Genomic DNA, 25,909 nt, shown 5'->3' with positions numbered 1-25,909 from the left:
AAAGAACTGGTGGCCCAGAAAGAAGCTCAATACAGACTAATTCATATGCCTTTCAGCATAATGATTATTGCTTGTCTCATTTTTTATTCTTGTAAGTACATTTCTAGTAGGAGATGATCTCACTCATTTAGGGGAAATGGTGAACAACACAGACTGATGAACAAGAACAGACCCAGAGATAAGGAGCCATGGGTCAGAATGTTGGACCTCAAAGGGAGGGTGGGGATAAAAGGGAGAGATCAACCAAAGGACTTATGTGCACACATATGAGCCTAAACAGTGGTCAAGGATAATAGGGGGGTGAGGGCATGAGTGGGGGCAGTGGGGGATAGGAATGGGGGGTTGATGACAAATATGTGATACCTTAATCAATAAAGAAATTAATAAAAAAGCACCTTTTCCAAACATGTCTAAGATACTCTATTGCTACTGAGAAAACAACATGCCTATGAAAATCAGTCTATAAATATAGAGAAATTTGAACAGATTTTTTAACAATTACTATTTAAAAGGACTTGTTTATATATATATATATATATATATATATATATATATATATATATATGCTTATTCTATTTTTCTCTTGTGATCTTTGCAAGAAGATAAGACACATATTGTAAATATCATTTTGAAAAAGAAAAATGAGTTCAGAGAAATTAAGTTACTACCCTAAAATTGTGTGTGTGTGTGTGTGTGTGTGTGTGTGTGTGTGTGTTTAGCAGGGGAATGTATACAAGGAAACAGATGATTGCCAGTGCAGCATAAAACTGTAACTGATTGTAGAAGATTAAAATGATTAATTGGAGAATGTGGGAGAGTTGGTATTCCAGGGGCAACTTCCTGGATAAACTTATTAATATAAAATACATAAGGTGCTCCTTGAAAGATAAGTAGAAATTAACTATATTGAGGGGGAATGCATGAGTAAATACTATTGAAAATGAGCTAACTGAATTAAAAATAAAGCATACTAATAAGTGTCAGATAGTTTGGAGAACTAATTAGGCAGTGGGAGGTTTGCCTTTGAAATAGAATGTGAAAAGCATAAGCAAAATTATGCAAGATTCTTAAGGAGTTCGTGCATTGTTTTGAAAACAAGGGGGAGTAATTGAAGTGTCTGATTTATTTATGTTTTGGCAATATTCTCCCAGTTAAAAACTGTGGAGTGAACTGGAGAAAGGAAGTTACCTTAGCAATAATCCAGGGAAAAGATTGAGGCTGCCTAAATTAGATTAGAAACAGTGGAGGCAGGCAAGCTTGAATTGATTTCAGCAAAACATACAAACTAGAATCCATAATATATAATTTAAAAGTATTCTGTCTGTGTGTATTATGGGTAGAGAGTGGGAGGGATTTTGTTATTAGGGATGCCATGTTTCTGACTTAGGCAACTACTGGACACAGTCCTTCAATGAGAGAAGTCATAGGACCAACAATTTTTCAGTGAAAGTTGGGTTGATAAATTTAAATTTAAAACTTGGAGGAAAATGGTGCAAACTTTCTTCTCTTTGGTTTTTTAATAAGTAAAATGTAATACTAACACTGACCTCACTCAGATTGTTATATGCTAAATGGAGCAATTTATGTAGAGCTTTGAGCCCATAATAGGCAATTACATTTTAAAAAATCTCTTTTGTTTATAAATCTGGTGAATGTGTATGCTTTCTGAAGAATCGTAAAGAAACTGGGTCTACCAATGGCCTTTACTGATAAATTTGTGTCATCTTCAATAGGTTTCTATTACAATTCCTTGCTTTTTTCACTTTTTTTTTTAAAATTATTGATTTTAGAGAGAAAGGAGGGGAAACAGAGAGAAATAGAAACATCAATGAGAGAGAAACTTATATGAGCTCTCTCCTACATACCCCAAGCAGAGATTTAGCCCACAACCTGGGCATATGCCCTGACCAGGAATTGAACTGGTGAATGAGGCGATGCTCAATCCACTGAGCCACTTTTTTGCTCATTTTTAAAATGTAGGTCTCCAGCACTCTTCCCATTCTTCTTGTTTGAAGGAAATTGGAATACCCCATTGCTAAGAACTTTAATATGTCTCCCTGGTATGAGATTTTCACTAATGAACAGTAATCAGCCAGTAACCAGATAGTTATTGATGCCCCAGGTTTCCTTTAATCTCTTAGCAAAGTCAAAGAATTAATGGTGAGGCTCATTTTCATCTAATTCTAATCATACAACTTTACTTCATGTTTATTTCTCCTGAATGTGGCAGAATTAACTTGGTGACCGTAATAAATCACAATGTTAGATAGTATGCATCGACAATGTATTACATACAAGATAGTGTTATATATATTTACTTATCTAATCTTCAGAACAACTCCATGAGATAAGCACTAATATTAACCCCACATTTTACAGTTGAAGAAATTGAGTCACCAAGATAGTAACTTCCAAGAACATATTTATCTTAAGGAACAGCTTTATCAGTCAATCTTCAGTTTGCAATGCTTTAGCCATTGCACTGTGAGAACATACTGAGTTGATTAGGAATTTATTGCAATTAAACATTCACTATACCCCTCACAGAACTTAATGTGTATTGCTATGTTCTGTGAGGGGTATAGTGAATGTTTAATTCACTGTGCCTCTGGGCCTAGTTTTCCCTTTTTATGTATATATACACACACACATATTTATATATACATATGTATATACACACACACATCTACCTAGTATATATATGATGCAATAAAGACCATATATGTGGGCATAATTATATTTTCCTGAAAATTGCTGTGATTTATATTCCTAAAAGTGGAAATATTTTACTCCAAAGTTAGCATGTTAATTTTGATAGGTTCTAGTAAATTGCCTTCCTATAAGCTATTCTAGTCTATACTTCTGTTAGAAGTATATTTTTATATTCTTTTCAACACATTCCCCTGAGCTGGGGATAGTCTCCCTTCTTTATTTAATATCTGTTAATGGCATGAGTGGAAAATGATACCTTCTATATTATATAATTTCTATCATAGGAATATTGATTATATTTTCATAACTTTGTTCCTACTTATATTTCTTCATTTAATTATCTATATATTCCTTTTACCCTTTTATATTTTGAGTTAGTTATTATACTACTTTCCTGAGGTTTCTATAACAAGGTCACTACAGAGTGGGTGGCTCAAACAACATAATTTTTTTTTGTCTCACAATTCTAGATGCTAGAAATCCAAAATCAAGTTGTTGGTAGAGTTGGTTTCTTAAGAGGCCTATGGAGGAATGATCTGATCAGGGTCTCTCTCCTTGGTTAGCAGATGTCTGTCTTCTCCTAAGTCTCTCCACAGTGTCTTCTATGTGTGCCTCTGTGTCTAATTCTCCCTTTTTATAAAGACACCAGTCTTGTTGGTTTAGAACCCACTTGAATAACTTAATTTTAACCTGATGATTTCTGTAAATACCCATCTCCAAATAATGTTACATCTCAGGTACCTAAGGTTAGGACTACAACATAAGAATTTGGGGTGGGGGTATAATTCAATCCCTAACAGGAGAAATTCATTTCTAAATGTCCTTTCTCTTCATTTTCTTGTAAAGCTTAGCATCCAAGTTATGCCTAGCCCATGAGACAAATTGAATAGTATTGCCTATTTTCCTATTACTTGAAAGAATGTGTGTAAGTTTGGTAATATTTCTTCTCTGAATGAATAGAATTAATACGTAAAATCATGTGTTCTGAAGTTTCCTTTGTGGGAAGGTATTTATTTATGAATCCAATGCTTTGTTAGGTAACTATTCAGATATCCTAATTGTCCCTGTGTCAATATCAGTAAGACGTTACTTTTAGGAATTTTTTCCATTCCATTGCCATTCATTTAGGTTATGATTCTGAATGTCAGCAATCTGGTCTGAGCTCAGTTTGGCAGTTCTCCTCTTGGCTGGATTTACTCTTGTTTCTGTGAGCAAGTCCTGGTCAACCAAATGGCTCTGTCTTCTGTGCTGTCAGTTTGTCAGTGAAGACAATTGGCCTATATGTCTCTCTTCATCCAGCAAACTAGCCTGAGTTCATTCATATTCCAGAATCTTAGGGTTCTAAGAGAATTCGCAGAAGTAAAGGAGTATTTTGGAGGCTTAGGATTAAGATGACATTGTGAAAGTGAAAAACTGTGTCAGTCACAAAATAAGTCACAAATATAGGCCAGATTCAAGAAACAGAGAAATACACTTAGCTTCTTGATGGGGAAAAAGCTTGAAACTTATAGCTGAGAATAAAGAGAATACTCTTAGTTCCAGTCCTCATGATATGAATATTTACAGCACTATATTAATTGATTTTTAAAAATAATTTTGCTGCCGAAACCGGTTTGGCTCAGTGGTAGAGCGTCGGTCTGCGGACTGAAAGGTCCCAGGTTCGATTCTGGCCAAGGGCATGTACCTGGGTTGCGGGCACATCCCCAGTAGGGAGTGTGCAAGAGGCAGCTGGTCGATGTTTCTCTCTCATCGACGTTTCTAGCTCTCTATCTCTCTCCCTTTCTCTCTGTGAAAAATCAATAAAATATATTTTAAAAATAAATAAATAATTTTGCTTCTCCAAGTCAGTTAATGTGCTGCTTCCTAATTAGACTTTCTAAAGTTAAACTCTTATTTGGATCCATTTATAGTTCAAAGAATCAGTGGCTCCTTTGGCTAAGCCAAAGTCGAGGCTGTCTTTCCTCTGAACTGAAACTATCTTGATTCTCCTTCAGCTTCCTTTGCTCAGGTTTCATCATTTCCCTCTTACATGTCTTATGTTTGGTTAATTTCTTGAAAATATTTAAATATATTTTTATTTTTATTTGTATGAATAGAAACTGAAATTAAGATAATCTCCTGAGTAATCATATATTAAATTCTTCTTAAGAGCCTTCAAAGACCATCATACTCTACATAGTCTTACTACTTTTGATTTCATAACATAAAATCTCTCTATATATATCAAACTAGTCTCCTCAGACCTCATCTTCCTGTCAAGGTTTTCTCTATTCCCCATCTCTTTTCAAAGCTTTATTATTGTATTAATAGTATATTATTTATATATGTTTCATCACAAAATTGAAATATTTGCTGCCTATTACCATGTTTGTATAGCAGAGCATTTTTAAAATATATATTTTAATGATTTCAGAGAAGAAGCAAGAGGGAAAGAGAAATAGAAATGTCAGTAATGAGAATCGTTGATCAGCTGCCTCCTGCATGCCCTCCACTGGAAATGGAGCCCACAACCCAGGCATTTGCTCTGACAGGGAATTGAGTCATGACGTCCTGGTTCACAGGTCAATGCTCAAACACTGAGCCACACCACCCAGGCATACTGTAGCAGGGCATTTTGTTCTGATGATGCTGAATGGTTACCTGAGCCTTGTGCTGCTGGATATTATCAACAATTAAGAAGTCACCCCTCCTCCAAATTTTATGTTCTGGGAAATGCTTTACTACAAAGAAACATTCTTCTTATAAGCCTTATATAAAACTCACACATGACCCCCTTGTTTACCTGTAACCAAGTCAGACATAGACCCTCCAAATTCCCCTCTTTGTCTCATAAATGATTAGTTGAACAGTTTGTTCGCTGTTTGGACAAACTTCATCTGACCAAGTTACTGTCAGGCTCTTCTCCTTTCCCCAGGCAATACATATACTTAATCAGGTAGCCTCATGGGAACTAAGCAAGCATTCGAACATGGGACATCACATCACCTCTGTCCAGCTGTAACACTTCCTTATGAGAATCATCTGGTGGTAAAGAAAACTTTTCCTTTCTACTTGTTTGAGCACAGCACTTACTCACCTCGTTTCTCCACACCCACTTCTTTCTAATCATGTGCTGCTTTTCTCTATTAAAAAAAAAAAATCCTTTCTGCCTTCACTCTAAGGTACATATGCTTTAATGGTTAAAACATTCCTTTGCAATATGTTTTTGAATAAATGTAGTTCCTAAGTTGAGATTGTTTTTACTTAATAATACATTGTGAGGTGCCTAATAAATGTAGGTTGGTTGAATAAATTGTCACTTCTAGCTTTGGCTTAAATTCTTACATTACTCTGGAGTGCTTTTAATGACTCTCTCTGTCAATCTAGATTGAAAAAAACTAATTCATTCCCTCACTTCCTGCAGGAAATATCCTCCTATAGTTTTATAGTTCCTTTGTTTTCTAAATTTTAGCATCATATAGTCGGTGTACTTCTTCATTTTATAATTAAATATCAGAGTTAGTACTTTTAAAAGTGTGATTAACAGCCTTTATAGAATAATGAGTATTCTATATGTATTCCTATATCGCTTCCCTTTTTTCCTAATAATTGCTATTTAATTTGATGCTTACTAGTAAATTGTTTCAGATTGGGCACTGTATTGTGTGATGTGTCCTCCTCATTTGGGAACCTTCTTTACTCTTTTGGTTCCTTTGATGTCCTTCAATAAACATTTCTCACTGTTTATTCTAAATGAAGCACAATAAAATCAATGATGCTTATCATAGAGTATTTCAATGTTTCAACTTTATTTTAATTGTTTTAAATACATCAATCCTGCAAGAGTGTCAAATGCCTCCAAATTTAAACCTCATAAAGTTCAAAGCCTTGCACTAGTGCTCTGAAATCTCAAGAAGGTTTGCTTTGTCTAAAATACAAACTTCTATTCAACCTGTTTGCAGCATTTCTGCCTATAGCTAAATAATCATTTATTATAGCAACCATAATTATAGTTTCATGTTATTTATTCTTCAAAATTATCTGATATGTATTATATAAAAGTTTATGTCAGTCATATAGCAGACTTTATAATTCTAATAATTATCTAGTTATCTAGAAATGTGACATATCTATTTTATAAGCAAAGAAGCAGATATCCAGGGTAATTTTTCTAAGGCCACACAGATAGTAAATGATTTTGGCAGTCTTCTACCCTATATATCTTTGATGACTAAATATTGCAATATGCGGTCTCTGTGTAATAAATAAACCTAGTAAATAATTTCCTGTTTTTTTCTACATATTGGAATCTTTGTAAAAATATAAACGTTAGACATTATTATACCTAATAAGCATTAGTAAACATTATACCTAATCAGGTAGCCTGCAATGTATAGGTAAAACAGGATACACATGGAAATGAGAATAACATATGCCAAAATATGATTAAGAAACATCAACTTCACATTAAATGATCACTGGAAAATTTCATGAAAGAAAATATATTTCTGTTGGGCTTCGAATGATGCATAGGATTATTAAATGCAGTAAAGGAAAAAAGGTATTCTAATCAGAAGGAACAATATAAATAATAACAATGCATTTGGGAAAGTGCTGAGTGCCTATAATTATCAAATGAATAAGTAATATAGTACTAATTGCTTACAGGGCACTCACAGGATTATTGGGTCAAATGCAAAGAAGTTGACAAGATTCAAATTGTCAAAAACTCTTGAGTGTCATGCTCAGGAATTTTAAACAATTTCTATGGAAAATATACTGCTCTATGGATTACCAAAAAAGATATCTTCAGGAATAGGTAGAGTCAGATTTCCAAGAAGAATAAAGATTTAAGGTATCTTCCCTCCACTTGTCAAAACTATTCCAAAGTATATATTCTTATTTATTCATAGGCAGGAAGATTGAATGAGTGTTTTTTTACTTGGCTGGGCCAGGGCATTAAATTGGTGACTATAGAGAGTTGTATCTTGGGAAACATTTGCAATCCTTGCCTTCAGAAAATTGAAGAGACCTGTAAAGTTCCTCTGAATCTTAGCACAAAGGTCATAGATTATTTTTTTAAGAGGCATCTGTGATATTAAAGTGCTCTTTTCCTTTTCTTTGTATCAGACCCAGCATTCAATGTGACCACTAGGATATTCGCATAGCATTGTTTAAAAAGGTCTGCTAATGCAAACTAAGAATACTGCAAAGCCCACTATGGATGTATGGCAGAATTGGTTCTGTGTTCCTATGTGAAGATGTCTAGAAAGGTACTTTTTGGGGGACAGAAGAGCCTCTCCTACAAATATAGTCCAAGATTGAAGTATTATAAGCCTTTGGATAATTTTTTATATATATTTTATTTATTTTTTACAGAAAGGGAGAGGGATAGAGAGTTAGAAACATGGATGAGAGAGAATCATCTATCAGCTGCCCCTTGCACACCTCTTACTGAGGATGTGCCCACAGCCAAACTACATGCCCTTAACTGGAATCGAACCCAGGATCTTTCAGTCTGCAGGCTGATGCTCTATCCACTGAGCCAAACCGGTTTCAGCTGGATAAATTTTTTAAACTAAAAATATATAACTCTTCTCCCACCAATCCTATTCCTGGGAACCTATTCATAGAAATAAAAAAAAAATCCTGCCCTTAGGAACATAACTTTAAAGGAGGACTAACCATAGATAAATGTTTAGAAATAAGAGATCTGAACAAATTTTGTTACATATGGGTAAAGACCTTCCTGTGGACCAAACATTAATCAGGTTCCTATAAGCCCTCTTCTCAACTAGGATTCAAGCTTGGCATCTATCTTTGTTAGACCAGTATCACCCAGTTATAGTAAGAAACTTTTAAAGACAATTTTGCCAGAATCTCCAGGTTCTGATTACCTAGAAATCTGGTTGTCTTTGACATCATATCAAATTCTTCATCTTCCATGAATTCTCCACTCTGGCCTGCTATCAGCAAGAATCTTGTCAAGTTAGATTTTCCAGAATCATCCCTTATTTTTTAATGTTTCCTCTTAGTAATTTTCCATTCACTGACCCTGGCTTTGCCATAAATCCCCAGCTGTTCATGCTGTGGTCAGAATGGAGGCCAGTTCTATATTGAGAGTTCCTTTTCCCCACTTGCAATATTTTTTTTGGAATATAATCTACTTTTATTGCTTTTAATTACTATCCAGCTCTCATTTTCTTTGACAACATTCCATTAGTATATATTTTAAGATTAAACTACATATCACTTACAGTTATACCAGGTGACTTGGAATGATTTTCATGAAGTACTTTTGAGGAATAAGTGAAAGATTCAAGAGTGTGTGAAACACTAGCTATAATAATGCATAATGACCTATATCTGTGCAAATGTGTACTTGTGTCTACATGCGCCTCTGTAGGATTTTATCAGTAGGTACAGAAGTTTTACATAGTATGGGTTAACAGAGCAGAGGAGGGCTGCTGATAGAAGAGATTCATGAGAGGGGAGGACAAGAAAACAAGAGGAAAATAGACGGTGCTGCCTTTATATAAAAGTATGAATGTACAAAGAACTTGTTGTTAAAAATTGTAAATAAAGCCTAGCCAGTGTGGCTCAGTGGTTGAGTGTTGACCTATGAACCAGAAGGTCAGATTTCTACTCAGGGCACAGGCCTGGGTTGCGCTCTCCGATCCTCAGTGTGGAGTGTGCAGGAGGCAGCTGATCAATGATTCGCTCTCATCATTGATGCTTCTATCTCTCTTTCCCTCTCCTCTCTGAAACCAATAAGAATAGTTTTTAAGTTATAAATAAAAATAATAAGAAAACTCCCTCAATTTTTCCATATCCAAGAACTCATGTTGACTTAACCATCTCTATATCCAAAATCACCCATTGGAGAAATTCAGACACTGCATAACCTTCCAAAATTTCAGGTGCTTCTGATGATGGTCTCACCCTGACCAATCCATTGCTCTCCGGGTTAGACTGACAGACAAGCACCTTCCCCGCATCACCTCCAACTTCACTGCACATGTACCCACTTCCCCCTCTGTTCCTTCCCTTCCCCCCACCGATCTGCAGGGAATGGATTGGTGGTCCCATGGGGAGCATGAAGCTGTGGCTTTCTGGTGAAGCTGACAAGATGACCATGCTTATAATGTCTGACCTCCCCTCTGCTCTCTTCCTAGAATTAATACGAATAAACTAGCCAGTTATGATGATAACAGTATTGACATGAAATGTGATACCATTAATTACAGAGAAAAATATAGCCTTGCCAATAAATGATCAATGGGCTGCTTTTACTATCTTTATTTATACAGAAATACAGTTCACTAGGAGTAGAGGAACCTGTGGCTTTTACACTCTGCTTGATACATGAAATGAATCTTCTGTGTTTCTGACTGATAGGAGTTATATTGATTCTGCAAGTCTCTTAGTCTGAGATGCTTCAGATCCTATCATCCCGAAAATTGCTTGTAGTCCAATACTCTGAGGTGTGTGTTGTGGAAGAGATGCCTAAGGCCTGCATGATATTTCCCGATTCAACAAAAGGAAAGCTCCAAATGTGCTTGAAAGTAATAGCATCCCCTTTTTCTACACTAATCTTTTCCTTTCAGGACTTCCCACTGATGCAGATACCTCACCCCACCTCTTCTGCCTGGAAAACACAGGCAGAGAGGACAATTGAAATGTCACATGGGTCTGGTTCCAGCAAATGATCGGTTGCAAAAGAAAATCCTCTCGCCAGAGGAGTGAGTTTCTATTACTTCCCCAAGTGGGGACATATAACAAGAGGATTGGACTCTGGCTTATGTTTACTTAAAGTTTTCATGCTCTAAGGATCTGATAAAGCAGCCACTGAGAGCAGCAGGCACTACACCAGCTATTTAATTCACAAACTCTTCTCCATGTAGTCACCACTGGGAGAGAGAAAGAGCCACTAAATTCTGCCCTCAATTCCTCCTGATTGCTTTTTAAGGCCCACAGATATAAGTATGGCTATACTTGCAGGAAGATGAAAAGTGCAGTGGAAAGCTGTGTACATTTCTATTTATTAGGAATCAGCTATAACAAATATTTATGATTTAGTGGGAACACATCAGCACAGGAGGCTTATATCTGATAAGTTTTTTTTTTTTAATAACTGAGGCATTTGAAATAAAATTTCTCAATCATAACTTGAGAGACAGCATAATTTTCTACTAAGTATGAAGAGGTGTGTGACAACTAAAAAATGTAGATACACTTGCTAAAAAAGCATGTTTACCTCTCTCTTTAGCCTTGTTTTCCCAACAGTTTCCTTCATACATTCCACAGTCTAGTTGCAATGCATTTTGTTCCATTTTCTGAATACTCTGTACTTATAATACTCTGTATATGTATTCTCTGGAATTCTGGAATGTTTAAACCCATTCTAAGCAGACAAACTCTTCTTTTATCTTTCTAGAATGTGCTTGATAGAGTTGGCTGCCTGATCATTAGCCCTTTCCTTCTCTCTTCTCTTGCTAGCAGAACCTGACCACTCTCTTTCTTTTATATGTGCAAGTGGCACACAGACAATTTCTCAGCCTCCATTGCAACAAGAGATAGCCGTCTCATGTAATAGACCTCAACAATGACAGGTAGGGTCTCCTGATCTTTAGAAAATATTTTTTTTTCTATAACAAATCTGGAGGGAATTCAATCCATTTGAATTGTTTCTCTAACAGCATTTGACAACAAATAAGCTTCAACAAATCAGCTTTTTAATGTTTTCCATCTGATATTTTGAAGCATGGTGGTCCTGCATCATGTGTTTGATACAGTTTTGTGTAAAGTATTATATAAAAACACACTCCTGCAGGCACACACATAGATACATGCATGCATACACATGCATGCACACCCAGAGAGAGCTGGTTTTAGAGACTGGTTTTAATACAACTTCTGCAACTTATGACTTAGGCCACTTAATTAATATACTAAAGCCTTATTTTTCATATTTAAAAATTAGAGATAGTGTCACCTTTCTTTAAGGACTGTTGTAAATATTTTTTGTAGAAAATAGATTATGGAAGGGAATGAAAAAGTTGTTTCAATTTATTTCCTTTCTTTTGTCATTCTTTCTTTTTCCTTTTTTATCAAAAAGGATTTGATTTCCTTGTACTGAACCCAGTTTTAATTAACTGGAAAGGAATGGAGAGAAGAGTGAATATTATCCATGAGCCCAATAAAGTCTGGGCAAAGTAGTGAAGATGCTTGCATGTTGGTCCCACCTGGGAGCACGCCATTGGCCAGATGGATGTGGCCACTGCCAGGGCTTGAAATCTGAGATACATAAATTCCTGCACTCTTCTCCTCTTCTTCTTGCTGCTCTCGCCTGACTCTTGGCTTCAGGGTTCTCATACTCTGCTCTAGTCCACATGGCCTACAGCCACATGGACCCCTCACACAAGGACTGATGGATTGGAACTAGCTGGGCTGTGGTAATTGCCAATCTAGGTATAACTAGATTCCCTGTTATACCTCTTTCAGGACTGGTTTAAGGGAAATCGGACTTTGCGAACCCAGGGATGTAATTCCATGCAAATAAAGCTTTCTACCACATCTTATCTTTCCATGGGGCCTCCAGAAATTCTTATTCCAGCGGTTCTCCAAGAACTCTACTCCCATTGCTAAGGAGAAGGGCAATCCACACAACTCTCCAATAACACTTAAATGATTTGGATGTGTAAAGGGCCCCAGAACACAATTTTAAACAAACAAACAAACAAAATGCTTTATTTTATTTTTAAAAATATATTTTATTGATTTTACACAGAGAGGAATTGAGAGGGAGAGAGAGTTAGAAACATCGATGAGAGAGAAACATCGACCAGCTGCCTCCCGCACCCCCCCCACTGGGGATGTGCCTATAACCAAGGTACATGCCCCAGACCGGAATCGAACCCGGGACCCTTCTGTCCGCAGCCCAATGCTTGATCCACTGAGCCAAACCGGTTTCGGCCAAAATGCTTTATTTTTACTAAAAGAAAAATAAGTCCAGCCAAAACCGGTTTGGCTCAGTGGATAGAGCGTCGGTCTGCGAACTCAAGGGTCCCAGGTTCTATTCAGGTCAGGGGCATGTACATTGGTTGAGGGCACATCCCCAGTGGGGGGTGTGCAGGAAGCAGCTGGTCAATATAGCTCTCTCATCAATGTTTCTAGCTCTCTATTCTTCTCCCTCCCTCTCTGTAAAAAAATCAATAAAATACATGAAAAAAAGAAGTCCAGAAAGAAAAGGTGTGGGGGTGCCTAAAGGACTTGCTATGGTAGAGAGCCGAGAAGAGGGAATAATACGTTAATGGGTATAATAGAGAGAAATTATTCAGCAAATGCTGAGAAATGTGGAACTAAGAAAAATAAAATTGGCAGGTGGAACATACCTAGTAGCAGAGTGAGACAGAGACTTTGAAAAATAGGCTAGTGTAGCATTTTAAATGCTGTGTTGGTTTCAAGCAATGCCTGGTGCCTGATCCATCACTGCCCACAGTCTTCAGGACCAATTTCATGTTAGCTGTGCTTCAGAAGGCATTGCATGAAGTGGGGTTGCCCTCTCTAGGGCGCTACACATGTAAGATTAAAGGGCTGAGAGAAAGCAACAGCAAAAAAGAATGGAGAGAAGGGCACCTTGCGTATTTACTGGAAACAGAGAATCTTAGCAAACATTCTTAAAAGATGAGAGGCCTCAAGAGTCCTGGTGTTACTATAGAGGCTGAGAAACACTGGTGTTCCCTCTCCCCATGGGATGAATGGAGACGCACATTTTTTAAATATTTGTGAATGAGAAGATCAGAAGTTTTGGCAACTGCCACATCTCCGATATTTGTTATAACAAAATAAGTAACAAGCTCTCAACATTCAATAAATGTCACCTTAACAATTTATTTCCTACCCCCTCCCAACCTGGGCAAAGTATTGAAAAAAATGGTAATTGCCATATTTATCTTCATCTTCTTCTACATAAAAGCATATTACAAAACAGGACATTGCCCAGCTGGTGTGGTTCAATGGTTGAACAGACCTCTGAACCAGGAGTTCATGGTTCCATTGCTAGTCAGGGCTCTACTCCTTGAGGGGCTGTGTGGGAGGCAGCTGATCAATGACTCTCTCGTCATTGATGTTTCTCTTTCTTCCTTTCTGAAATCAATACAAATATTTTTAAAATATATTTTTATTGATTTTGTACAGAGAAGAAGGGAGAGAGCTAGAAACATCAATGAGAGAGAAAGAGTCATCGACCAGCTGCCTCTTGCACACCCCCCACTGGGGATATGCCCGCAACCAAGGTACATGCCCTTGACTGGAATCGAACCCGGGACCCTTCAGTCTCCAAGCTGACGCTCTATCCATTGGGCCAAACCGGTCTCGGCGACAAATATTTTTTAAAATACTAATAAAAAATTAAAAAGGTCCTAGTCTGTATGCTGACTGCAAATATCTGGCTTAACACACACACACACACACACACACACACACACACAAAGCAGGACATGTGAATCCATGGAATATTCTATGCCTTACTGTTCCTTTCTTCACCTGGGCAAGAAGTGTCAAGCATAAGTCACTGCCAGTCCCATCTTTAGGGTTACAAACCTTACTTTAAACTATCACTCAGCACTTTCCAAAAGGCAATCAACAGCTTCAGGACAATTTTTTCCCAGCATTATGAGCACATATTTCACACTTTACATTGCTGGAATCTTGATTAGTCAGTTTGTCATACTTCCACAGTTTGCATATGCCATCGTTATTTGAAATTATGGGCATGTTCACCGCAGATTATAAATCTATGTTTATGTAGATTTAATTATTAACCAAGCTTGAAAATGTGAAGTGACACTTTTTTAACAATCCAGGTGCTATAGAGGATGCTTATTAATCAAGGTGAGCAGGGGTGTCAGTGGGCAACAATCCAGCTGGTGGAGGTCATCTGAAACATTGTGATTGCAATTGCTCCACTTCTGTCCTCCGCTTGCTGTCTGAAGCTGGGGCAATTCACGTTTTGTTGTCAGCAAGTTGCTACTGCAAACAGTTTTCAACCTGCAAAGCTGTTTTTTTTTTTTATTACCAATGCGTCTCAATAAATAATACACAGCAGTCTAATTTCAGTAGGTATTCAACCCAAATCTTTAAATCCCCCAGTCTCAGAACTTAGAACACACTACTAGTTCTATAATGCCATCAATTTCATAACTTGTCTGGTAGACTACACGCCTAGATTAGTTTTGTTTTCCACCAAATGATAAAGGAGGCTGGGGAAAAATTAAGGGGAAAGGAAATATGACTTTGAAATGTTCCACCACACAAACCCTTTCATGTTTCCTTCTTATTTGATTCTTTCCATGTCTCCTCCCCCTCCACTTTTGTAAAGAACAACCTACTCCAAATATGAAACTCTAAAACCTAACAAAAATGTTGTAGGAAGGTGAGGTTTTAAAATTTCCATTTTTCTTGGTATTAGAGATCAAGGGAATGACTTTAAGGCTCATTATTTCTAATCAAATTATGTGGGTAACACATTTTCTACCCCTAGGTTCCTTTTGGAGGAGAAACCATCTGCAGAGGATCTGAATATTACAAATAAATCACATTTGCACTATGTGTATTCCCTCATTGTCACTTTTATTTTTTTATTGTCTAAAGTTTTACATATGTCTCCTTTTTCCCCAGTTGATCTCCCACCAACCATTCCCATCCCAGGCTAGCCTCCCGTGTACCACCCGTGTACTGCCCCAGTGTCTGTGTCCATTGGTTATGCTAATATGCATACATACAAGTCCTTTGGTTGCTCTCTAACACCTCCCCACTCCCCTGCCATTTGTCTCTGGATCTATTTTTGTTCATCAAATTATGTTGATCATTATATCCACACTATAGGCCTGGTACACAAAAATACATAGGGGGATGGGTCCCTCAGCCTGACCTGCACCCTCTCCAATCTGGGAGCCCTGATGGCTTAAGCCTACTCCCTGTGGTTCTCTGCTCTCTGCAGGGCCTGGCCACTCCGTGCCCACTGTCCAGAGGCTCTCTGAGGCCTGGACTGTATGCTTACCTTGTTGTAGGCTTGATCCCCAGTTGGAGACATGCAGGAGGCAGCCAACAGGTGATTCTCTCTCACCAATAATGTATCTGTTGCTCTCTCCTGGTCCCTTCCTCTCAGAAATCAATGAAAATATATTAAATTTAAAAAAGAAGAAGAATAAAACAAAGTGAGAAACAGCCATTCTCTGGATCATTGCCCCAACCCCTTGAGATTCTGCTTCCCAGCAAGTGTGGACACTTTGGCTCAAGTAAACTCATAGAAGTTCTCTACAGGTTTGAATGTTTTTGCATAAACACAATGAATACACCTGATGGTTTCTGAAGGCGAGGCAACAGAATCAATCTATGAAGTCTGCTGTAAAACTATAAAGGAGTCTATTTTTACTGTCAAAAGCCACGTCACCCTCAGAAAGAGTGTAGAAATCTGGAAATGGGATTTACAAAGAGAAAACAGACAAAAGTGAACAGAGGAATGCTCCCGCACTCCTTTCCACACAGACAGGCCGGTTTCTCAAACACCCTCCCTCCCTGAAGTTGGTGAGCTGAGGTCTAAGGGTGGGGAGTCAGAGAAGCCCTAGGTGATGTCCAAGGCTCTGATGTCACTGGAGAGCTTTCTGAATTTGAATGAAAAGCCTTGGAGTGAGATCCATTGGAATGAATCACCCTGATCTCCTTTCCTCCCGCTTGCTCCCTACCCGACCCCCTACTCCCCAAGCCCAGGATCTGTCTGCTCCCAGCTACCTCCCTTGAACATGCTGGGCTCAGGTGGATCTCAGAGAGTGGGCATTGCTCCCCACAGCAGTGCCCAGCTCTGGAGGGTGGCAGTGCCCTGCAGCCTGTGGTGCTGAGGTCTCAGGGACAGCAACGCCCAGCAACGGCAGATCCTCAGCCTCCCTCTAGACACAGGAGGAAAGACAACCTATGCAGCAAGCCTAAGGAACACCTGGGAGGGATGTGCTGGCTAAGCTTCCATGTAGAAGGCCACTGCCCAAAGCCCTCCAGTGTGGGGGTGGTACACGTGCCTCAAAGCAAGTGTCCAGCCCCTGCCATTCTGTGGCAGGGGAGAGGGTGTGTGGAACGCTTGCCTCTTCGCCTTGGTAATGAAGCAAGCATTCCACCAGGCCACCCATGCTTCCTGCTCTCAACAGTGCACCCCCCCACACCCAAGAGTGGGGGACTTCATTGGGCTGAGGAGACGGCACCACCATCTTGTGGCAATGGACACTGCCATCTTTGTGATGGTGTGACAGTTAATTTGCATATTACCCTTTTATTGCATAGGATTTGAGTGAGATCATGTGATATTTTTCTCTGACTGGCTTATTTTTCTTAGCATCATGCTCTCCAGTTCAATCCATGCTGTTGCGAATGGTAAAAGTTGCTTCTTTTTTATAGGAGTGTAATATTCCATTGTGTAGCTGTACCACTGTTTTTTTAGTCCACTCCTCTGCTAATGGGCACTTATGTTGTTTTTAAATCTTAGGTATTATAAATTGTGCTGCTATGAACATAAGGGTGCATATATCCTTTCCGATTGGTGTTTCTAGTTTTTTGTGCTATAGTCCTAGAGGTGGGATTACTGGGTAAAATGGGAGTTCCATTTTTAGTTTTTTGAGGAAACTTCATGCTTTTCTCCACAGTTGCTGCACTGGTCTGCATTCCCACCAGCAGTGCACGAGGGTTCCTTTTTCTCTGAATTCTTGCCAGCATTTTCCTTTGCTGATTTGTTGATGACAGCCAGGTGTGAGATGGTACCTCATTGTCATTTTGATTTGCATCTCTCAGATGATTAGTGACTTTGAGTATGTTTTCATATGTCTCTTTGCCTTCTGTATGTCCTCTTTTGAAAAGTTTCTACTTAGGTACTTTGCCCATTTTTTATTGTATCATTTATTTTCCTTTTGTTAAGTTGTATGAGTTATATGAATTCTCTGTAAATATTGGAGATTAAACCCTTATCTGAAATAGCATGTTAATACTACCCAAAGCAATATACAGATCCAATGTACTCCCCATTAAAGTACAATAGCATATTTCTAAGATCTAGAACAAACTCTCCAAAAATTCTGGAATAAAAAAAGACCCTGAACAGCCACAGCAATCATGAGAAAGAACAAAGTTGGAGGGATAACAATATCATATATCAATTATTATTATATTACCAAACCACGGTTCTCAAAACTGCCTGGTACTGGCATAAGAACAGACATATAGACCAATGGAACAGAATAGAAAACTCAGAAATTGACCCAAGCCATTATGCTCAATTAATATTTGACAAAGGAGGAAAGAGCATACAATGGAGTCAAGGAAGTCTCTTCAATAATGGTGCTGGGAAATTTGGTCAGATACATGCAAAAAATGAAACTAGATCACCAACTTACACCATACACACACACACACACACACAAAATTCTCAAAATGGATAAAGGTCTTAAATGTAAGACAGGAAACCATAAAAATTTTACAAGACTCTATAGGCAGCAAAATGACAGACATATGTTATATTTTTACAGACACAGTTCCTAGGGCATTGGAGACTAAAGAGAAAATAAACAAATGGGACTATGTCAAAATAAAAAGCTTCTTCTGCACAGCAAAAAGAAAAACAAGAAAGCCAACTGCATGGGAGAACATATTTGTCATTGTCACTTTTAATATTATTTTCTCCCCCTTCTCCCTAGGAAGTTTAGCAAATTAGATGATCCTTTGTGTTTTCCATTCATTTCAAACAAAACTAAAAGGACTAAAATTTAGCATAATGATATTTTCTTTAGAAACTTATTTGTTTGAAATATTAATATAGGTGTGAATTTAATATATGGTTTTGTAGCAATTATTATTGTAAGAACCATAGAGCATTTATTTTAAACTCAAGCATATAAAATCTTTAAATTCACTGACAGACATTCCTGACTCCAAAGAAGGAAGCGTAAGTTCCAACTAATTAGCCCTATGGCAGAAAAAAAAAATTTTTAAAGTGGTACCCATTCATGATCTTGTGCTTTTCTTCTACAGTGTGTTTAAAAAGAACATTTTCAAAATATATGTGGAAATACTAATTTGTGCCAGGTTTTTAACAAATGAGAGAAAAACTACAATCTAGGCTAGGAATATTGTTAATTTATAGAAAAGAGAAAATGGAATGATATTGACCTTGCTCAGCATTCAGGGCAAGCAGGGGATGGAAACAGCATTTTACAGGACATTTAAAGAACTTTAAAGCCCCAAAGATGTAAGGATTTTTCCTCCATTCATGAAAAGAAAATTGCTTGAAGGAGGCAGCGGAGACCTGTTCTGAGTAAATCACACTAAACTATATCTTTAAGGAGAGGGAGAAATGCAAGACCTCTTGGTTGGAATCACCCTGGAAACTGCCTTGTGGGCTGAATGAGAAGTGAGACTTAAGCTCCACCTGTCCTGAGGGAGAGAAAAGCTCTTCCACTCACTTCAATTCATGTAGCTTCTCACTCCAGGTAACTCAGCTCTTTCTGCACCACAGGCCTTAATACCACAGCTGATGCATTTAGAGGTTCATTTTTCTGTTCATGCAGGGCTAGTTCCCTCACATATTTTATAATTGTTTATATGTTTTCTTAACAAAGAGGTCATCTATAAATAATCACTCATATTTTTTCAGTAGAATATTCTGTTAATGTTGTTTATAAAAATTGTTACAATCTGCATTCACTTTCCCCCCCCCCTTAATTTTCTATCATCATAGTCTTCAAAACTATGTTTTGGTTTATCATCATACTTTGTATTTTTTCCTACTGTATCCCAGAATTACACTTTTTTAAAAAAAAATTCTGTGCATTTTATTCCAAGTCCCTACCAGAATCAGTGGCTTATAGGGCATGGCAATTTAAAAAAAAAAAATCATAATCGAAGGAATGGGTGACTATGTTTATAATGAAGCAAAGAGAAATACAATTAAATTTGGCAAGAATAAGATGTACAATTCTTTAAAGCACCACAGTTTGCCAACATAAATAATTACAGTGATCCTATTATGGTTGGTAAATTCCTATTCCAAAGCCAGAGTGTCATGCTGATATTGTGTGATAAAGTGTAAAGGGAAAACAAACAGATAGAAACCTTTGTCTAATGGCTTTCATGTAAAAGGGCAGATCTGCCTGCGCAGTGACTCATCTCCCCAGAAGCCCTCATTCCTGTCAGAAACTCTGCTGCAGAGTCTAACCACATCCCGCTGAGAAAATGAATTCTTCCTGCCTTGTTCTGCCCAACTGGGTCAATCTAATTTTCTTTAAGTACCGTTTTTAACAGGATAACGTTCTTATTTAAATAAAACACCCCCTCCCTCCCCCACATGGCTACCTATTTATATAAACTAAAGTACCCAGGGCTGACCTGTGCAAAACCTTTTATACACCTGCCTCACTCACTCTTTCCCAGATCTGAGCAATTCAGTCATAAAAGAGGCTTCTACTCATGTTGAAATTGTGTCACTGGCATTCCCTCTAGTAACCTCTACCACCGAAAGTATATTCCAAGGCACACTTCCACCTCAGATGGCCTATTTTCCTATTCTTTTTTTCCCCTGTCCCACAGACTTTGCTTTTTAAAGTGCATGCATATTTTAAGTCTCTACTCAAATGTTATCTCATCCCAAAGAGACTTGGCATTCTTCTGAACTTGTCAAATCACTCACTTTATTTTTATTTTAAAAACACACAGTCACACGCATGCGCACATCTTTATGTTCTTACTAAAAATAACTCAACAATGCATAAATTCTTTTTCATAAATACATTCCCTTGCTGCCACATATCCCTTCCCTTCCAAATGTTATGACTGCTACTAGACTATTATTAGTTTGGAGTGCATTTGTAGAGACCTGCCCTTAGGTAGCACAGAAGTTTAGAGGTAGGTGCTCCCCTTCCTCTATACAATTAAGTCATAGCTTACTGATTCTAAAACTTGCTTTAGTCACTAGAGAATGACTAAATTTTTATATTATTTCATGTGGTGATGTATAAATCTTCCACATTAATTTTAATTTTGTCTAATATCTTCTAGAATGGATATAAGCCTGGCTTACACAGTGATGGACCTTTAGGACATCTCCAGATTATTATTTTTTTTTTTAATACTAAGCCAGGCTAAAATAGACAATGTCGTTTTTTTGTTTGTTTGTTTGTTTTGTTTTTAACATAATGCTTTGTTATATGTATTAAGCTGTGTTTTGGGACACTTGGGATAAATCATGAAAAAGGGGTTGGGGGCTGACTCTGGAGAAGGAAAGGTTAGAGATGACATACAGTGTTGAGTATGATAGCCAAGATATACCTCTTTGATATTGTAAGATTTGCCTAAAGGTCAAAGCAAGCAAAGATGCTTACAAAATAGATCTATGAGGAAGGATGTTCTAGACAGAGAAATCAGAAGAAATCCTTAAGCTGAAACCACACTTAACATGTTGGAAAAATATCCAAAAGACCCATGTGGTTGAACCAGTGAGGTATGGGCAGCTATGAGGGGGGAAAAGGTCAGAGAGTCCAAAGAGTCTAGGGAGCTCATAAAAATTACATTATAAAAGCATTCCTTTTACTGGGAGTAAACATAGTTATCTTATAAAACCTTTGCCTTTTTACTGGGGGTAAAATCTGAATCATTGCAAGGATTTGAACAAAAACAAAAATGATTTAACTTTCTCTACCAGCTGATATCGCCACTTTAAGTTTTGCCAAGGTGCCCTCTCTAAATGTTGCACCTTTATACATGTCTACCAATAGGGTATACAAAAATGTCTCTTCCACCTCATCCTAAATATATATGGGTTATTATTAATCCTTTATTTTTTTCTAATGTGGTAGCTTTATAGTGCATTTTCTTAATAATTAGGAAGGATAGATATGACTTTATACATTTATTGGCAATCGTTAGATCTTCTCAATTTGAATCATTTATTTTATACTGATAATATTCATCTTTAATATATTTTATTGATTTTTTTATAGAGAGGAAGGAAGAGGGATAGAGAGCTAGAAACATCAATGAGAGAGAAACATTGACCAGCCGCCTCCTGCACACCCCCTACTGGGGTTGTGCCCGCAACCAAGGTATAATACATGCCCTTGACCGGAATTGAACCTGGGACTTTTCAGTCTGCAGGCCGAGGCTCTATCCACTGAGCCAAACCAGTTTCAGCAATAATATTCATCTTTTAACATGTATTTTTATATTGTCCCCCAACCCATTTTTAAAGACATGAAGTACTATGGTTTTGTCCTTTCTTTTTTCTTTCCTCTGATAAATTCTAGACCCTACTAAAGTCCATCTAGCTTATATACATTACATTTTTAAAAGTTTTCACTCAAAGGATCAAAGAGTGAAATACAGTTTTCCCTTGGTATCTGGGGAGGATTGGCTCCAGGACTCCCTACAGATACCCAAATCCATGAATGATCAAGCCTCTCACACAAGATGGCATAGTATTTGCATATAACCTATGCACATCCTCTTTAAATAATCTCTATATTATTTGGAATACCTAGTACAATGTAAATGCTATGTAAATAGCTGTCATATTATACTATTAAAAATAATGACAAGAAAAGACATCTATGTATGTTCAGTACAGTCATGTGCTACTTAACAATGGGGATACGTCTGAGAAATGCATTGCTAGTCAATACCATCATTGTGCAAACCTCATAGAGTGCACTTACACAAACTTAGCTGGTATAACCTACACACACCAGGCTATACTGTACACCACCATTGTAAATGCAGCCTGTCATTGACCAAAACTTCTTTATGTGGCATATGACTATACAGACACAACTATCTTAGGCCTAATGACACAGTATATGCTAGCAACAATATAACTTTTTTTCTCTCAAATATTTTCCATTCATGGTTGGTTGAATTCATAATGTGGACGCCACAGATACAGAGTGCCAACTGTAGATAGTTCCTTTTTATAAAAAGCAATAATTAGTTTCCATTGTAAAAATGCTCTATTTTTTACTTTCATTATGCATCTCACTGTATAAAAATAAGATGTATTATACATTTTGTTTTAATCAACATATAATTTAATTTTTATGCCCAGCAATAATCATCTATTTTATTTAAGATTAAATGTTTATGGAAGAATAACTCAAACTCATGGACCATATATCAGTTCTTTTTATGTCTCCAACTTTAAAACACACTCTATCCTGTCAATTTTGAAGATTTATTGCTTAGATACCCCTGTAGGGGAAAAATCAACTGCTTTTATGATCTATTATGGTAAAATTCACAGAAAATATTGTCATTCTAGTGGTACAATAGCACAATAAATCACCCAATGCTGTAAAATTCCATAATGCTATAAAAAAAATTCTGATCAAGCATGAAGGGTGCAAGGATACAGAACAATAAATAAAAATAAAATAAAACAGTGAAAATAAAAGAATATACTTAATAGAAGAAAGCCGAGACTATTAGTACTTAATTGGTTATCTTAACGGTACACTATATACTTTCAAAAACAGATTTTTTTTACTCCCTTTTAGAGTAACATATAATTTATCCTCTTTTCATAAAATCCAAGAGTAACCTAAAAATAACTGTCACTCCAAAGTGAGTTAATGTCAAAGAAAAAATGGAATAGGTGCTGTGAAAATCAAATAAACTCCCCTATGGAGCTATTTGAAGGGGGAATGCCAAGTGATTTTTACCTTAAGTATATTTTCCTTGTTTTATGGATTAGAAAGTAATGGTTTAAACCTAAATGAGAAATGAAGGATAATACTTAGCATATTTTTATGACTTCATATATAATCTATTAATGTAAAAAAAAGTTATGTCACTTATTTTTTTTTAAATATGCAGTCAAATGGCATCACATGTGCTTGATAAAAATTGTTGGTTTTTCACCCACCCAACCGGCATGGCTCAGTGGTTGAGCATTGACCTATGAACCAGGAGGTCATGATTCAATTCCCAGTCAGGACACATGCCCAAGTTTTGGGCTCCATCCTAGTGTGGGGTGTGCAGGAAGCAGCTAATCAATGATTCTCTTTCATCATTGATGCTTATATCTCTCTCTTTCTCTCTGAAATCAATAAAAATATATATTTTTAAAAATTGTTGCATTTTGTTTTCAACTAGGTACTTTTACAATGAGGAAATTGTGCAAAATGTGAAATAACGATAATAAGTATTTTGTAGAGTCTAAGATAAAACATTGTTTTGAATTTATTTTGGTAATATATAATTACAATGAACATAAAACAGCATTTTGGCTATAGTTCTTGCTCATTTAAATATATATTGAAAGCTTGGGTGTTAAAAAAAAAAAAAGGTACATTTATGCTAGAGAGAGCCTCACATTCCTGGCAAGGTCTTTACTTCCTTTCTTATGTGCAGTTTTCTGTCTGCTTATGATAGTTACATTTATATGTCAACATGACTGGGCTGTGGATTTCCAGATACTTGGTTGCACATTGCTCTGGAAAAGCTCCTTGATATTGGTCTTAACAATGATTTCTTTAGATCACACCAAACGCACAGGCAACAAAAGCAAAAAGTAGACCCATGTAAGTCGTTACATCAAATAAAAGTTTCTCTGCAGCAAAAGAAACAATTACCAAAATAAAAGACAACCTACAGAACTGGAGAAAGTGTTTCAAATCATATTTCTAATGAAATAATATCCCAAACATAGAAGAAACTCCTACAAATCAATAACAAAATATAAACCAATAACAATAAAAATTGACAAAGGACCTGAACTGACATTTCTTCTAAGAAGAAATATAAATGGCCAACAGGTACATGAAAAGGTTTTCAACATCACTAATACCATGGAAATGAAAACTAAAACCACAATGAGATATTACCTCACACCTGTTAAAATAGCTTTCATCAAAATGACAAGTGATAAGTATTAGTGAGGATTTGGAGAAAAGGAAAACTAGTACATTATTAATGGACATTTAATTTGGCACACCACTACATAAAAAATAAATAAATAAATAAATAAATTTTAAAAAACCTAAATGGAGTTTCCTCAGAGCACTAAAAATAGAACTATTATATACTCCAGCAACCCCATTTCTGGCTACATATCCAAAGAAATTGAAGTCAGTATCCTGAAGAGAGATCACCTGTATGCCCACGTTTATTGTACAGTAGCCAAGACATGGAAACAGCCTAAGTTTCCATACTGTTATTCAGCCATACAAAGGAGATCAGGAGATTTATGTTCCTGACAACTTGGATGATCCTGGAAGACACCAGGCTGAGGTAAACAAACCACACACAGAAAGACAAAGAGTACGTGATCTCACATACATCTATATATTATGTATGTGAAATCTAGAAAAGCTCCACTCATAGAACCCAGAGAGCAAAATAATGGATACCAGGTGCTGGGGATAGGGAGATGTTGGTCAAAGGGTATAAACTTTCTAAGATGTGTAAGTTGTGAATATCTAATGTATAGCATGGTGACTATATTTAATGATAGTGTATTGTATGATGAAATTTGCTGAGGCCAGCTGGTGGGGCACAGTGTTTGAGCATCCACCCAGGAACAAAGAGGTCACTGATTCAATTCCGGGTCAGCTCACATGCCTGGGTTGCCAGCTAGATCCCCAGCAGGGGGCATGCAGGAGGCAACCAATCAATGATGTTTGTCTCTCATAGATTTTTCTATCTCCCATCCCTTCCTCTCTTCCTCTCTCTTTAAAAATCAGTAAAAAATATAATTAAAAAAGAAATTTGCTGAAAGTTCTCATCAGACACACACAAAATGGTCACTCTGTCACACAATGGATGTATACATTAACTTGTGTTAATCATTTCACAATATATACATATATTAAATTCACATGTTGTACAAGTTAATATATAATTTTTGTCGATAAGACCTTAAAAACTGGGAAATTTTAAAATAAAATACTAAAAACATTCTGGGTGTGTTTGTGAGGTTCTTTTTGGATGATATTAACACAACTGAGGCCTAGATGTTCTTTCTAGTTTGACAAAAACTCTGTCTTTGTGGTCAACAGACACAAAGCTTGCTCTTAAGATTTTTTGATGTGGGTCAGAAACTCATTGTCCTGAGGGCTTAATGCTTAAGAGAGTGATCATGCAAGGGCTGTATGGGAGGCATATGAGGCAAATTTCTTCCCCTCTCCCTTGTTCA

The 25,909-nt window shown here is 37.0% G+C and overlaps 1 protein-coding gene and 1 long non-coding RNA gene across 4 annotated transcripts in view; one reads left to right on the top strand and one right to left on the bottom strand.

Moving 5' to 3' along the window:
* The window catches only part of LUZP2 (leucine zipper protein 2), a 286,277-nt gene that overhangs the window by 143,483 nt on the left and 116,885 nt on the right, over positions 1-25,909 (bottom strand). The gene's annotated exons all lie outside the window — the stretch shown is intronic.
* The window catches only part of LOC311627274, a 356,010-nt gene that overhangs the window by 220,656 nt on the left and 109,445 nt on the right, over positions 1-25,909 (top strand). The gene's annotated exons all lie outside the window — the stretch shown is intronic.

This window comes from Pipistrellus hanaki, assembly GCF_964339955.1.
Source record: "Pipistrellus hanaki genome assembly, chromosome: 9".
In the NCBI taxonomy this organism is placed as follows: Eukaryota; Metazoa; Chordata; class Mammalia; order Chiroptera; family Vespertilionidae; genus Pipistrellus; species Pipistrellus hanaki.
This window is presented reverse-complemented; position numbering and strand designations above follow the sequence as displayed.